General features: G+C 44.8%; 2 pseudogenes; both read left to right on the plus strand.

Annotated features, from left to right (window-relative positions):
- Window positions 1-1,453: 1,453 nt before the first annotated feature.
- LOC147454579 (ATP-dependent Clp protease ATP-binding subunit ClpA homolog CD4A, chloroplastic-like) lies at window positions 1,454-2,385 on the plus strand (annotated as a pseudogene).
- A 666-nt stretch (window positions 2,386-3,051) lies between these two features.
- LOC147454580 (syntaxin-52-like) lies at window positions 3,052-4,036 on the plus strand (annotated as a pseudogene).
- The last annotated feature ends 12,638 nt before the right edge of the window (window positions 4,037-16,674 follow it).

Consider the following 16,674-nt stretch of genomic DNA (forward strand, 5'->3'; position numbering starts at 1 on the left):
CATGTATGCAAGAAAAACCAAATTTTCTTATAGGTGTACACATTCCATGTATATCTCTCTCTCCCCCTCCCTCTCCCTCTCTCTTTCACAAGCATTGAGAGTCACAAATAATATGCACTGCACTCACATGATAATTTTTAAAATTTTGGTCCTAGAGGCTGTATTTGACCTTTGAGAACGAGAAAGGAATCTATCTCTATCTCTCTCTCTCTCTCTCTCTCTCTCTCTCTCTCACACACACACACACACACACACACACACACACACACACACACATTTCCTTTGATGCGAGATAGGGTGTTGGGGAAATGGAGAAGAGTTAAATCAATTGTGCACAAATTATGCTCATTGCAAGTTCGAGAGTCTGAGTACCAGAGTGCTCAGCTTTTGGTCACATCCGAACTTTATTCTCTCACATTTGCAGCAATGACTTAGACCTACACACTTTCCTCTCCTAGCCACAGTGTGGGCTCTCCATTGCGACTCTCATCACCACAATTTTGGAGCATCGAGAGTCACTCATCACTCAAACACACACTACATCACATGTAACTTTGGTCCCATAGGTCATATTTGACCTCCGAGGACAATAATAAAATCTATCTATCAGAAGTAGACTCACTCTGATGTTAGAACTCTCTTCTTCTTCTTCTTCTTCTTCTCTATCTCTCTCTCTATCTCAACAATAAAAACTTAAAAGTCCATCCACATCTCTCTCTCTCTCTCTCTCACACACACACACACACACACACACACACACACACACACACACACACACACACACACACACACACACACACACACACACACACACACACACACAACAATCAAAACTTAAAGCTCCATCCAGGTAAACCAAAATTTTGAGAAATGGTACCGTCTGGTCGACAAAATAATTTTCCATTTCCATATATTCAAGCACTACTTTGTAGCTAATCAATTTTTTACAAACTCCATTGAATCTTTCCAAATGAAGATTTGAGGGATGGCATCTGCAAGGAATTTGAGGACCTGAAGGACATCCACAATATTTGCGTAGGGCATTTGACGGTAGAGGATTGGCGACATTTGGATTCAGCTAGTAGGCATGGAGGCCCCAATTCTTCGGCTCAAGCACACTTACACCCTTGAGTTTGGTTCTGTCCAATGACCCTCCGGAATGGGCAAGGGGTCGAGCCACCGACGGAGCCATGGACGTCACAGCTTTGAATCAAAAATTTCCATCTCAGTGTGTGTGGTGGGGGCCTTATATTATAATCATTTAAGCAAAAAACCCTTCAATCAGTCCGCGGATTGATTTGGGACATTCTTAGATCCCACATTTTGCAGTAAACTGGGTAGTGCAGATTTGGTACAAAGCGGATGAGAATGGGGACCAATAGAGAATTTTAAGGCTTACTAATGACGTCGTGTAAGTAGCTGGTGGTGGACGAGCACACAATGAAGTAGGTGCATGGGCTCCCACCATCTCTTGATCGCTCTCTTGCACGATGCCTCCTCTATCCCCGCCATCGCTCTCACCTCCAATTCCGTTCACTTGCAAGCCCTGCGTGCCATCACCAAGGACATCATTACCTACACTAGCACACCACAAGCGCCGGTCGACGATCCTGCCGGATGCAGCTCCATTAATAGACGAAGAGTTTTGTCCTCAGATCAAGCTAAGTCTGGAAGCACAGCACGTCGTGGAGAAGCTTTCTTGCTTTGAAGCAAGGTGTTTGGGTTATCGGTTTGTTGGCCCCGAGCACTTGCTGCTGGGACTACTTAGAGAAAGGGAATGTAGCGTTGTTGTCTCTATGTTAGACACACTTGGAGTTGATTATATTCGTGTCAGAGGTGAAGTGATCCAAATGATGGCCCTATACGAAGATACTGAAGCACTTGACATGCTCGATCGCGGTACCACTGCAAACACTCGCAATCGATATTTTAGGCGGAAGAAAGTCATCGCTATATTCCTGCCTGAGGGTATCACCATCACTCCCGCCAGCATCGATGCAGCAATAAAAGACGCAATTTTCATGTCTTATTTGCGTGCTTTTGCTACTGACCTCACAAAGCTCACAAGACAAGGTATGCTCGACCCTGTCATTGGTAGACAATCTCAAATCGAGCGCGCAATCCAAATTCTCGGCCGGCGGACTAAGAACAATCCATGCCTTGTGGGCGAGGCTGGCGTGGGAAAGACTGCCATTGTGGAGGGCATTGCACAGATGATCGCTTGCGGTGGAGATGTCTCCCAGGCTATAGCTGGAAAGAGGATTTTCAGCCTGGACATTCGATCACTGTCCGAGGTAGCCCTTGCTCCATTTCTACACCCCCTCAGTACACAACAACAATGATAACCACCTCACACATCAGAAACGCCTCGGTCTCAGTTGCTAGCTCTCTCTCTCTCTCTCTCTCTCTCTCTCTCTCTCTCTCTCTCTCTCTCTCTCTCTCTCTCTCTCTCTCTCTCTCTCTCTCTCTCTCTCTCTCTCTCTCTCTCTCTCTCTCTCCCTCAGTTTAAAAAAAAAAAAACTCTCTGAAAGAGCGCGCACCGGTGCGCGCTAGTTTGTTTTTTAAAACTGAGAGACCAAACCCCCATATTCTCTCCGACCCTCTCTGCTGTAAAACTCTCTCTCTCTCTTCGTTTAATTATCCTGAGCAGGACCGAGTCGCGGAGCCAGAGTTGGACGAGCAGGGGCTGCCTACAGAGGTTGCCTAGACGGGGTGGGTCTGCAGAACTGAGAGGGCCGAGCCTCGCATGGAAAGGTGAAAAGGGACGCCTGAAGGAGGCCGCTAGAGGTGGCGGGCTGCAGAGGAAGGAGAGAGAGAGAGAGAGAGAGAGAGAGAGAGAGAGAGAGAGAGAGAGAGAGAGAGAGAGAGAGAGAGAGAGAGAGAGAGAGAGAGAGAGAGAGAGAGAGAGCGAGAGCGCGCATATTGTTTTTTTTGCTTGACATTGGCGTGATGTGAGGGACTGTGAACGCGTTTTGAAGGTGCCCCCGCACTTCGTTCCCGCATGAACTTGGGACCTCTCTTCCTTTGCACGTCATTGTAGGGTCATATATGATGGCACAGAATGATTCATGGATCCAAGAGTTTGAAGATGCAGTCTGGCTTGCAGAGGATATAGCAGCCTGCATTGCAGAGCGCAACTCCGATGCGCCCGTTGGCAGTGGGTCCCATGCTTCTAACAATTTCCGCCTCGTTTTTGCCACAAGCTAGTAATACATTGCTCTCTCTTTGACCTCCTATGCTCACTCAGTCATCTCTTAGTGATATTGCATGTTTGTTCTTTTGAAACTTTGTGTTGTGGTTGTCTGTGAATCCAAAATTGCCTCACTTACTAATGGATCCCTTAAAGTTGTCCATGTGCTCAATGGCACTGTGATCGTATATGATTGCTTGTTGTGTCTTGACTGAAGACGGAATATCACCATGCTTGGTACCCACCTTGACAGCCTTCAGTCCCTCTTGAGCAATCCTTCCCTCACCAAATCTTTGAATGAAAAGGAATTAAGCAAACAACAAGACAGATTTCTGAGTCTTCATTCTAGGATGAATCAGATGTCAAATAGCCTAAATTCCTCCCAAGCTTCTAACAGGATTAATCTATTGGGTCAGGATGGGAGAGGGGAACCTAAAGAGAACAATAGAACAACAAGCTTAGATAAATATGTAATTTCTCGGCTTCAATGACAGTCTGACAGATCATGCGGGAGCAAGATGATGACCTTTTGAATCATGAAGAGACAGTGACAAGCACAAAAAACATTGCCTTGGCTGTAAATAAAACGCTGGATTTGCACACAAAGCTTTTGGATAATTTAGATGACGACACAGACAGAACAAATACACAACTGAACGCTATGCAGAGGAGGCTGGGCGTACTGGGGCAGAAGACAAGCAGTGGGTGTTCAGTGATGTCCCTCATCTTGATGGTTCTTCTGATTGTGATACTAGCCCTTGTCATAATTGCGTTGATCCGATATTTGTGAGGTATGTTAGCCCTCGTCATAATTGTGCTGATCGGGTACTGTGTGAGGTGTCTTTGTGCGAGCAAAGGATTGATGGTGAGGTTTCAGTATGTGGCCCTTTGGAATTCACAAGCTGTTGCTGACTTCTAAAGTGACTGCTGGCAAAAAACAAAATGGTTTGACAAATAAGTAATGCATGTAATCATCATGTCTCATGATTCTATCAAAGACGCCTCAACATTGACCATGGTTGGTGATTCAAAAGGAAGCTGTAACATAGCGTGTGTGTATGCTATGGGTAATTTCTTGTTTGGAGGACCACCTTTTATCAAGGCTGAACTACTTTTTGCCTTCTGTGTAAGCAAAGATTGGTATCTGGTTTGTTAATATTGAATACCCAACAAGACATGAGACGTCTTATTTTGTGATGTTTGTCTTGAATTAGAGTAACGGATTAGTTTTTTCTTTATCGAGAGAGAGAGAGAGAGAGAGAGAGAGAGAGAGAGAGAGAGAGAGAGAGAGAGAGAGAGAGAGAGAGAGAGAGAGAGAGAGAGAGTTATTTCATGCACCATGTGGGGTGCCTGGCATTTTCTAAAAATAAGAGGGAGAGGGAGAGTCAATGGGCATTTTTGAAATCGAAAAGGACATGATATTAAGTTGAGACACATTTTTCCCAAACACCTAGGACGATGCCTTTCTAGAAAATTCTAGGCATTTAACTCTATAAATTTTTGTTGTTGTTTTTGTAAATTGATTAAAAAATTCCTATATTGGTCAATTGAGGAAAAACATGATTTTATTGTAACAAAAGAAGCCTTTCATAATTAGTTATGGTGTTTGTCAGTGATGTGTCGTGTAAGAAGGGTGTCTTTGTATGAAGATCACAGCCTTGTAGAGTATAGATAGGACAAGACGACATGGAAAAGATGATTGGTGTATAAATGAACTAATGAGGTGCAATAAATTGCTATCAAATTGATGCGTCTAAGATGAGGAAGGATGCACATGCTCTCAAGTATAAAAAATGACAATCAAGAACCAAAGTACTAGACATAGGAGCACTACAAATGACCTTACAAAAAGAAACTTACGATGACTTGAACATTAAGTATAGGGCTAGAGCTCTTATTATTCTATCAATCTTACTTAATGCTCAAACATGTGAAGCCCAAGCGAGCGTAAGAGAGAAGATAATATTTTCAAATATTGTGTTTATTTTCTTAAAAGTAAACTTTGATGTTTTGGAATTTAGGAGGTAGTCTATTCATCGATAACCCTTTTTGTTGTGGTGCATGAATATATAACAAATGATAAATAATCTATTGTCGATAAAATTTACTATATCGTGTCCAAACACTTGCTCGGGTTTGTCCTTTCTCGGAAAAAATCGCTCGGTGCATGGTAACACTCCGTCTACGTGTGTCCCAAGGGCTCCAGCACGCAATGGGACAGTTCCTTTATAAATTGGACGAGTTTTTACGCGAGAAAACTCTCCAAATTCGCAATCTTTCGCGATAGAACTGTGTGTACCTGTGGGGGATTAGCAATTAGCTAATCCGGTTTCTGTTCCGAAGGCTCTTGCCTTGGCAAACGCGCATACTCGTCCAACATCTCTTCTGATCTTCTCTACCGGTTGCTTGCATTTGCAGGATCCATGGCAAGGTCCATTTGTGTCTCCAACTACTGCAAATCGGCAGCTTATATCCACAATTGCAGTAGCCATTAACATTTCATATATACAGAATCTATATTGCTCTTCTCTAGCGGCTCTCTGCTTCCACAAAGAGAAGGATCTGTTTTCCACACGTTGTATCCACTCTCTCCCAGTGCATCAAAACCCATGATTCTTGACCAATTGTGCGGATGTCGCTCTTTGGGGAGAAATGGCCCGTAGGAGGCATTTTACTTTGCATATAAAAACCCCCATAACTGTAGTCAACTGAGTAGCCCAACTAGTGGGGCATTACCATATGTGCAAAGGGGAGGGAGAGATGCACGACAAAAAATTATCGCGCTACATGAGACAAAGGAGAAGGCAATCTTTCCATTAAAGCTGTAAACATGGACCCATGACTCACACACACTCTGTAATTGCACTTTTGGACAAAAATTAGCCTTCACTCTCATTTGGGCGCCTCCTCTTGCTAAGGTGTTCTGCAGGTAGCTCTCCAATTGCGAAGTGTCCACTTTGACCCTTTGGTTTAATTCCCTAGTTCCCATCGACTTATAAAGTTGTAAGTGACTTGCCGAGTGGCTAAAATCCATCCGGCGTACACAGGCTTCCATATTCATCAGAATTCAGTGCTAATTGGCCCGACTAGTCCCAGATTGACCGACCTAGACTCCCGAAGTGAGAAACCTGTTCGGTCGCGGCCGTTTCACACTGGCCATGAAATCTCCACTTGCACCTTTTCAAGGGTTCCGAGAAAAACAAGTAAAAAGAAAATAAATAAAAATAAGTAGTACATATTTAAAGAAGGGAACATGAAAAATACACCCCTTGGTGACACCGCGGCCTATATACCACCTTGAAGGGTGTTGACCGTTATTTTTACTGTCCGAGGCTCAAAAAGGATGTGGACGGGTTTGTTGGCAGTTGCTTAGTATGTCAAAAGGTCAAGATTGACAGGCATAAGGCACCAAGATATCTACATCCTTTACCCATACCCTCCCGTCCCTGGGAAAGCATTGCCATGAATTTTATTGACTCAAAGTGTCATAATGGCATTTGGACATTCATCGACAAATTCAATAAATAGGCCCACTTCATTCCGGTAAAGAAGACAGTTAAGCCCGATCATTTGGTGAAACTGCTTGTCTCACAGATTTTACGAATATATGGCATGCCTGAGTCCATTACTTGGACAGAGATCTCCGGCTTATTGGCTTGTTTTAAAGGGCAATCTAGGAGAACATTGACACGCGGTTGTAGTTCTCGTCCTCATTCCACCTGTCACAAACTGTTGATGTGTCAACTCACTGAAGAATGGAACCAACCTTCAGATCCTGGCCAAGGGGCCTAAACCCTAAGTGAAGAAGCAGAAGCAATAGAAGAAGTTTTACCAACTTGCAAAGCCTTGCCGAGTGGCCTATTTTTAAAGAAGGGTTCCCACCAACTTATGGGACCCCGTCCGATGGGGCCCAAGTGACATAAAGGCATTAAATATAAAGCAAGCCCCTCCACACACACTCATGTGGAGGGCTATGCTAATGTGGCAGTAGTGCAGATTTGCTAATTTCGCGATGAATGATGAAGTGGCATACTATACGAACTAATGTATTTTGCGCTGACAAGTTGTACAGAATCCGGATTTCACGCTGGCAGATGATGGCGTGACAATTGTACGGATTTTCTAGCTTTTGCGTTGGTGGCTTTTGGGACCAGTAGCTTTTGAGTTTATAGCTTTTCATGTAAACTGCATTTCATAGGCGAAGTGTAACCAGCTTGTACAACTATTTCAATTATCTGTTAACTTTACATAGAGCAGTGAGAAGGAAAGAGAACACAGATGCTAGCAACTAGAATGTCGCTGCGTACATGAGACCGACACCCTGTAGGCCCCAAAGACTGGCGCCCCTTTTGGTATTTCTTTATTCAATTTAAGGTAGACGATCGGACCACTTAGTACAAGCTTTCACAAAGCTGTCCAAACCTGGCAAGGGCTAAAAACGCAGGTTTTCGACCTGATTTCAGCAGCATGACGACGCAAAAACCCTTGTTGGTCAAAAGTACCTGTCTAGGGAGGATTCCCTAGCTTTCTGGTGAGCTGTCATAGAAATTTAGCGGGCTGTAATTCTCTGTTTTTCACTGCCGGGTGCCCAAAAGCCTATACATGCATCCCAAGGCTCTCACGAGGCTCCCCTAGTTTTCCCTTGCAGTTTAGGTGCGAAACCCTAAACCTGTAGAAAAACACAGCAGCCTGTAAATCTCTGTTTTGGATCGTTTTTAGCGGAACAAACACGCCTACACGTGTCCCATGGGCTCCTGCACACAATGGGACAGTTACCCTGTGAAGTGGATGAGTTTTCACGCGAGAAAACTCTCCAAACTCACAATCTTTAGCAATGGAATTGTGCGTACCTGTGGGGGATTAGCAATTAGCTAATCTGGTTCCTGTTCAGAAGGCTCTTGCCTTGGCAAGCGCGCATAAACCCCCAGAACTGTACATGTTCATCTGAGTAGCCCAACTAGTGGGGCATTGCCATATGTGCCAAAGGGGAGAGAGAGATGCACGAGAGCAAATCATCGGGCTACATGTGATAGAGGAGAAGGCAAGCTTTCCATTAAAGCTGTAGACCTGCACCCACTACTCACACACGCACTGTAGGTCACTTATGATTCAAATCAGTCTCCTCTCTCAAATTGGGCGCCCCCTCTTGCTGATGGAAGTGGAAAATTTCACCAGGAGTCCCCATGTGTCCAGTTTGCCCCTTTTGAGTTAATTCTCTAGTTCCCACTAACTTATAAAGTTATAAGTGACTTTCCGAGTGGCCTAGACTTCATTTGGCGCACATAGGCTTCCATACTCATCAGAATTCAGTGCTAACTGGCCCGACCAGTCCCAAACTGACCGACCCAGACTCCCGATGTGAGAAACCTATTCGGCCGCAACTGTTTCACACTGGCCATGCAATGTCCACTTGCACCTTTCAAGGGTTTCGGGGAAAAAAACTAAAAATATAAATAAATAAAAATATATAGTACTTATTTACGGAAGGCAACAGGAAAAATACACCTCCTGGTGACACACCCTACCCTTGAAATACTGCTAGCGACCTCGCTTGCATGCCAATAATACATGCGAATATCTCCTGATATCACATATATTCTATGATGGGATTCTAAGATATACATGCTTCCGGAAATGTAGCGTTGGATGATTAAACAATCCCACCAACCGGGCTACGACACATATATCAAACATAGAAGTCTTCTAGTGTACGCTCGAGCACAAACTTCTCTAGCTAGATTCTGTATGGAAAGAGTATATACAATTGCTTAACTACTCTGTTGAGCATCATGAACCATGCTCTTGCCTTGCTCCAAAAAGGCTACATCAAGTCATTGTGGGTTCCATCTGAAAGGCTTCAAGATACAATTGCAATTGCTGAGGTAAATCAACCAATTCAGACTCTTACATCCATTTGCCATCCAACGATGGATAGTTCTTGAACTTCACCAAATAGCGTCTTGCAAGCTTTCCTCTAACCTTTCTTTCTTTATGTGGCAATATCTATTCAGTAACAAGGATCTCATCCAATTCTTCCATTTCTGGTTGTTCCTCATCAAGCATATTCTCGGACACATCACCAACAAAGGGTCTTAGAAGGATGACATGAAAAGCATTGTGTATTTTCCAATTGCAGCACCTCATTGGGAGGAGGAGGGTCTCACGGCTGAGTTCTTGGCAACTTTTTGGGAGAGGTTGTGGGACTCCAGACAGCCGAGGGGAGCCACTTTGTTTCAGTGGCTGGTCGCACACAGAGCTACAGCAGTTGGGAGTTGGCTTGTGCATAGTGGTCTCTCGGTCGCATACACAGCTTGTGACTATCTTGTGGAGAGTCAGCGTCATTGTCTTTGGGACTATCCCTTGGCACAACAGGTGTGGCTTCGTGTTCTTCGGCTGATGCCTGCTCTCTCCACGGCTCGCTCTCCACGACTCGGCAGTACACTTGGGGGGCAGCTGCTTGGTCCACTCTCATGGGCCTGGCACTTCAGTTTGAGCTATCTTCTACTAGCAGGATGATAGTGATGCAGGGGGGAAACCTACACGCCAGCCTGCCACAAAGATTACTCCACAAGAGTGGTGCAGTGAGAGAGAGTAGTGCTGGGAGCTCATCAGTGGCCTGACACTCTGGTTCATCTGGCGGGCCCATTGCTTCCGCATCTTTGAGGCTCGCCCTGTACCACTAGCAGAGACTGTTTGTGATCTTTGGTTAGAGATGATCCACACTCTCAGAGGACAGCTCGAGAGAGTTCAGGGCAGCTCCGGCCGCATGGAGGAGCGCAGAGAGTCCTTCCTTCGAGTTTGGCGTCCTAGGCCTTTTTTCACCATGGTCCAGGGTCAGATGGCACTACCGTCCACCTATGTGGCTTTTCCCTCCTCCCATTTATTGATTTAGCCTCATTGTACATATGTTGTTTTTTCATTGGGAGAGTCTCCCCATCATGGTTGTTGTAGCCCTCTCTCGAAGAGGTGGTTGTAGCCCTATGGGCAGTTTCATTAACTAATAGAAGGATCTTTTCTCGAGAAAAAAAAAAGGCAACACGAAAAATACACCTCCTGGTGACACTAAGGGCCTTTAAATATGAGCCAAGGGCTCATGCTGTGGCATGCTCCGTGAGAGGTGCAAAGGATGGAGTACTGGCATTGTACAAAGTTCAAGTAATATAAAGAAATACCGAAAGGGGTGCCAAGGTTTGGGGCCAGATCTCTCTTGGGGTGGAACTCACCACTCCCAGTCTCGTATCGTGCATCTCTTTCAATTCAGTTTTATTGAAGTGCTAAAAGTCTGTTCAATCTAATCTTTTCCATTGGCATGTGGTGCCTGTCCCGTGACAGTGGTATTAGAGCTTCGAGCGTGTGGTCCCACCAAAAAGCAGACAGAGCAAACCGGCGCTTCCAAACTCTACTGGAATTTTATTCGAAGAATCTTCGTGTCCCGACCCCGGACTTATTAGGCACTCCTACCCTTGCTTCGTCGCGCATCGGGCGCGCGCCCATCCTCACTACTCTATCTTACAGGGCATAAGCCATAAAGAACCCAAGACATGGCGTTCATGGATTTAGCAGAATACTTGCAATTTCTCCTCGACGAGGTTCCCGACATTCTTTCGCGGCATCCTTAGCAGAATCTTCCAATGTTGCAGAGTTTTCAACATTTTTTGAATTACATGTTACCCCCTCTGATGCCTAAGAAATAATGCGATGCAGTCATAGTCATAGGGGACGCCCATTTTTGGGCTTCCCGTCCCCACTTGCTGTCCCACCCTCTTTTTTACACTTAAAATCCATTTGAGCCCCGTCCCCCATCCCCACTCCTTGGGACGTGTCCTTGTGACTATGGATGCAGTGGTGGAGTTCAATCGCGACACAACCGCATGCTCCAAGGACCTGGCAAGCTTTCAAGACAGTCTTTGCACGCAGTTACATGACTGCTCTCTTTGAAGTCCGCATTTTGGCAGTAGGGGGGCAGCTTGAAAATGCTTGCTACCGAAACCATGGACGACTATAACCAAATGTTTCTCGATGTGTACCTTCCGGTGTCCTCCTTTAGGTTCGTTCCGTGGAGGCCCAATGTGAGCGATACACCATTGGACTACCATCACCATTGCAGGAATATTGTAGTCTCAACCATGCAAAAACTTATGGACCATGCCGCGGACGTCTACAAACTGATGAAGGGAAATTTTGAATTTACCAGAGAACCAATTCCAGCCACCAACCAAAACTCTCTGAAACAAGGAACAAATTCTCAGGAGTCTCGTGAAACCCAACCTCAAAGGCCTTGTCTGATATAGCGCCAATGAGAAACCCTTTCACAAGAAGGCCGATGTTTTGAATGTTTTCAAACAGGACATACATTCACTACATGTCTTGAGCGGGCCTCGACGTCTATAGAGTAGCCTTTTGCTCCCACGAGAGAAAGATCCATAGGGCCACCTCCAACTAAGAGAGCTAGATCCGCTATTAGACTAGTCCCTGATATCTATGGCATACGCCTTGAAAGTACAAATGAATTGTGTCGAGCATATGACAAAGTCAATGGCTTGAAAGCCCTTATTTTCTTTGACCCCGGAGCTACAGAGAACTTCATCCATCCAGAATCTTGAAGTAGATGCACTTTAATTATGATGCAGAGGGTGGAGAAATTGAAGCCAAGCTAGGCACGGGGCAAACTCAGAAAGTGGTATTTCTCATTGGTGCTCTTCTAGTGACTATCCAAGATTATCATGGAAAAGCTGATTTCCACATTATGAAGTTGGGCAATTGCGACGTTCTCTTGGGCATGCCCTGGCACGACAAGAATGATGCGACACTCCACATCAGAAACCGAACCATTACCCTGATATAGAAGAACAAGCCAATCGTCCTCAAAGTTTAGCTGTCCGAACAAAAACCTGAATGAATTTTCTTGTTGTTTTGTAGTTAGATATTTTTGAACTCGATTTGAGTTAAGTACTGTTTGAAATGGATGATATTTTTTTAAACCTATCTTGGTGCCGATTTGAATTGTTTGACTCTAGTTTTAATATTGGTTTCATTGATTGGTAATTTTACTCCAGGGTGGAGCAATGAGAAATGTTGTTTTGGTATTGTCTGAACCTTGGAACGACGCAGACGAGATGTTTGGCGAGCGTTCCGTTGTATGCTTGAAAACCTTGGAACGATGTAGACGGAATGTTTGGGGAGCGAGCGTTTCATTGTATGCTGGAAAACCTCCGAACGACGCAGAGGGGATGTCTGTGGAGCATTTGAACCTCCAAGCGATGTAGGCTACGGTGTGGGGAGCGTTTGGTTGTACCAATCCTCTGAGCTCATGGCTCGGACCTTTTTAGGTTATTTGCGGGGAGAGTGACGAGATAGCCGTTGAGTAGCTTCATACCGCAGACCGTCTGTCTCGGAAGAGTGCTCAATTACACTGCTCGTTGTCTTGTAACATGCATATGTGAGCATTTGTGTTGCATTGTGATGTGCTAACCATTGAATATTCCTTACTGAATGAGATGCTTCTGGGAAGCCAACGACCCAAGATATCAAGAGTTCCAATCTAGAATGAGACTCCTTATTGAATGAGATTCTTTTGAGAATCCAACGACCCAAGAAATCAAGAGCTCCGATTTGGAATGTGAAACAAGATGGAGAGAAACCAACTTATGGGACCCCGTCCGATGGTGCCCATGTGACAAAGGCATTAAAAATAAAGTATGTCACAAAGTGATGATGTGTCTGCCCGAGAGCCGAAACCCTAACTACTGCTGAAACCCTAATTTATGGAAACCCTAATTTATGGAAACCCTAACCCTAAAACTTGCAAACCCTAAAATCTGCCATAAATCCTAAGAACTGCAGAAATCCTAACCCTAACCCTAACCCTAACCCTAACCCTAAAATGGCAGCAGGGAATCCCGGAAAAAGGCTGGAAATGTTGACGTGGCTGCCCGAAAAACACGGAACTCCTAGCTGTACGGAATCCTGCTTTTTGCGGCGTATTTTACGACAGCCAGCACTGTTGCTTTTCTCTAGGCAATTGGAGAGAGAGAGAGAGAGAGAGAGAGAGAGAGAGAGAGAATACTTTTTGCTTTATTTTTCTAAAGCTCAAGAGAGAGCTTGAGAGAGGAAAGAGACTCTACTTTATTTTTTTTAAGCTTTTGGGGCTTTGCTTTTGGCATCCCTTGTAATTTAAATGTGCGGTTTGGGCTCCCACTCTGCAGAGCATCTGGACGCAAAGTCTGAGAGTGAGACCCAACCACTCTTGTACTTTGAACACTGATTAATACATAAAGAAATAGCGAAAGGAGCGCCGGTCTTTGGGGCCAATATCTCTAGGCACGGAACTCCGCCAGGCCAGTGCATATCTATTGTGAATTGTGAACTGTTTTTAAGTGGTTATTTGGTGCTGTCATGATTGATTCTTGACTTGGAGTGTCCAAGTCTGTTACAGTGGTATCAGAGCACGGCTGATTTCTCTTCTACGGGAAATCCGATCCCAATTTTTTTTCTGCGGCACCTATGGCTTCACGCAAGGATCAGTCCACTCCCTCTGCATCCGGAGATGCGGCAAGGGATCACAACGAAGATTCCGGCAGAGAGTATGGCCCACTTTGGCCTACTCAGGCGGAGCGTCAAAAGATGGAGCGTCATCAATTGATCGACGATGCAACAAAGATGATGCTCAATTTTGCGAAGGACCCAAAGTTTGCAAAATATATGAGCGAGACTTCTTTTCAGGAAGTGCATGAGCAATGGGAGAAAACCACAACATCACCCCCGAAACCCGCTCTTAAGAAACCTTCTGCCCACAAGAGATATTCAGAGAAGGAATTAGAAAAGGTGGTTGATGCACGGATTGTTCAGCTTTTTGACGTGAAGACCAAAGCTTAAAAGCACGGCAAAAAGCATAAGAAAAGCATTGACTTCCCGGGTAATTTGGGTCGTCAGTCAACATTTGATAAAGCAAAGAAACAGAAGAAGCATGTTCGATTTGAAGGAGTGCCCAATTCTTCTTCTTCTTCTTCTGACAATTCTTCTAGCTCTTCAGATTCGTGCGAAGAAGACAGAAAAGGAAAAAAGCGAAGCAAGAAACAACGCTTCGGAAAGGGCAAAAAAAAGGCAAAGAAGTCTAAATCTCGCCCAGTAAGTGACAGTTCTACAGAGGACTCGTCTACAGACAGTTCAGACTCTGATGACGGCAAATTTTATGCAAACAAGAAGAATTTTTATAAAGCCAACCAGTATGACTTTTTGGAAGACAAAATCAAGAAAGTTCGAGAGTTTAAGGAAGGTGGACAGTCAATCAAATTTGACACTTTTTTAGGATATAAAGATGCTTCGAAGGATTTGTCTTTTATACAGCAGTTTGACATTGCTTTCGCGAGAGGACGCTACTCAGAGCACTCCAAGATTCGGAGAGCTGCCTCTTATTTTAAGGGGAATGCTCGAACTTGGTGGTCCACGCTTCTTTTAAACAAGACTGTACCAGTTAAATATCTCAAATTTAAGAAGATTTTTATTTCTTCTTGGTTGACGCAAGAGTATGAACGCGACATACGAGCTACTTGGAACCATCTTCGGATGACCAAGAGAGATACAGTGGATGCTTATTGCGAGAGATTCTGGAGATCTTTTCTACCCGCCTCTTCATTCAAGAAGATCTCGTTCCGAGAACAGATTGAGCGGTTCACCTTGGGTCTACCTACAGAGATCCGAGATCACTGCTTGGAACAGAAGTCAGCTTCTATTCAGGAGTTGATGAGTCATGCGAAGCGGGGTTTTGCCATTCACTCTGGCAGTCTGACCTACCCCACCGATGAGGTCATGACACAACGAGCCGAACAGACTTCAACGAATGGAAGTAGAAAGAGAAAGAGCAACCCAGAAAAGAAGGATGCACGACCCAAGCTTACTCCTCAGGAGAGAGCTTGCTTCATCAGGGAGGGAAAGCGCTTTGGATGCGGGGAACATGGACATATCTTCGTGAAATGCCCTAAAAAGGCACAGAAAGAACAAAGTGACAAGGACGACGATAGGCCTGAGAGTTTGAGAGCAGATGAGGAACGTGAAAGAAAACGCAAGATGAAAACAAGACCGGTTTTAGATTGTGTGGGTACCGATCCCAACACCATGGATGAGAGTACAGAACTTTGCCGAGCTGTACAGAACTTTGCCGAGCTTGGGGCAAACTAAAAGACCAAGAGGCCCTGATCTTCTTTGATGGAGGAGCCAAGGCCAACTTCATTTCACCAGAATTGGTGGTGCGGCTCGAGATCACTCCCAACCGGATGGAACCACTTGCGGAGGTTGTTCTAGCAGCACCCGACAGGGATGTAGCCATTACACATGTTATTGGCCAACTTCAGTTGCATTGTCAGGGGTATTTGGGGCATGAGGACTTTTTCATAATGCCTTTGGCAGGTTGTGATGTTCTCTTAGGGATTCCCTGGTACCACAAGAACAACGCCGTGGTCGATTATCGGGCGAGGAAAGCGACTTTGACTACAGAGAAGGGCAGAACCATTGTACTTGACATTAAACTGAAGGGCGAGTCTGTCCCTATTGTATCTGCTTCGTCCATTTCTAAATTAATGAAATCCAGTCTGTTTGTTTACTCGATCTTTATGAAAGAGTTGAGTGATGATGATAGGACAAATATGTCTAAACTTGATAAAGAACGCCAAGATTTTCTCCACTCCCACATCGATTGCTTCTCAGAGGGTCTTCTAGGCGAGTTACCACCTGCTCCTCCTGAAGATCATACCATTGATCTGATACCTGGAAGCACACCACCCAACCGGCCACCTTACCGTGTGAGTCGAGCACAAGATGAAAAGATTATGAACCAAGTGAAATACCTCTTGGAAAAGGGTCTTGTCCAACCTAGTACTTCACCGTATTGCTCTCCAGTGTTTTTGGTTTTGAAGAAAGACGGATCTTGGAGAATGTGCATCCATTATAGATCTCTCAACAAAATCACCATCAAGAACAGATTTCCGATTCCTAGGATCGATGATATACTCGACAGATTACAGGGATCCTCGTGCTTTAGCAGGATTGATCTGAAGAGTGGATATCATAAGATCCGAATCGTGCCAGGAGACGTCTAGACAGCTTTTCGGACGACTTTTGGGTTATTTGAGTTTTTGGTGATTCCTTTTGGCTTAACCAATGCCTCTGCGACATTTAACCGAATGATGGACATGATTTTTCCAGAGTACAGGCTATTTGTTGGCACTTTCTTTGACGATATCATTGTTTTCTCCAAGAATGAGGCAGAACACACAGATCATCTGCTTCACGTCTTTCAGGCATTACGAGATCACAAGTTAGTGATTAATGCAAAGAAAAGTGTTTTTTTCCTACCAGAGATACACTTTTTGGGGCACATTGTCTCAGCCGCAGCGGGAGTGCAAATGGATCCAGCCAAGATATAGACTATCCGTGATTGGCCCGATTTGAAGAATGTCCATGAAGTTAGAAGCTTCTTGGGACTTTGT

Source organism: Adiantum capillus-veneris, chromosome 7, assembly GCF_014529385.1.
Source record: "Adiantum capillus-veneris isolate H3 chromosome 7, ASM1452938v2, whole genome shotgun sequence".
Taxonomy (NCBI): Eukaryota; Viridiplantae; Streptophyta; class Polypodiopsida; order Polypodiales; family Pteridaceae; genus Adiantum; species Adiantum capillus-veneris.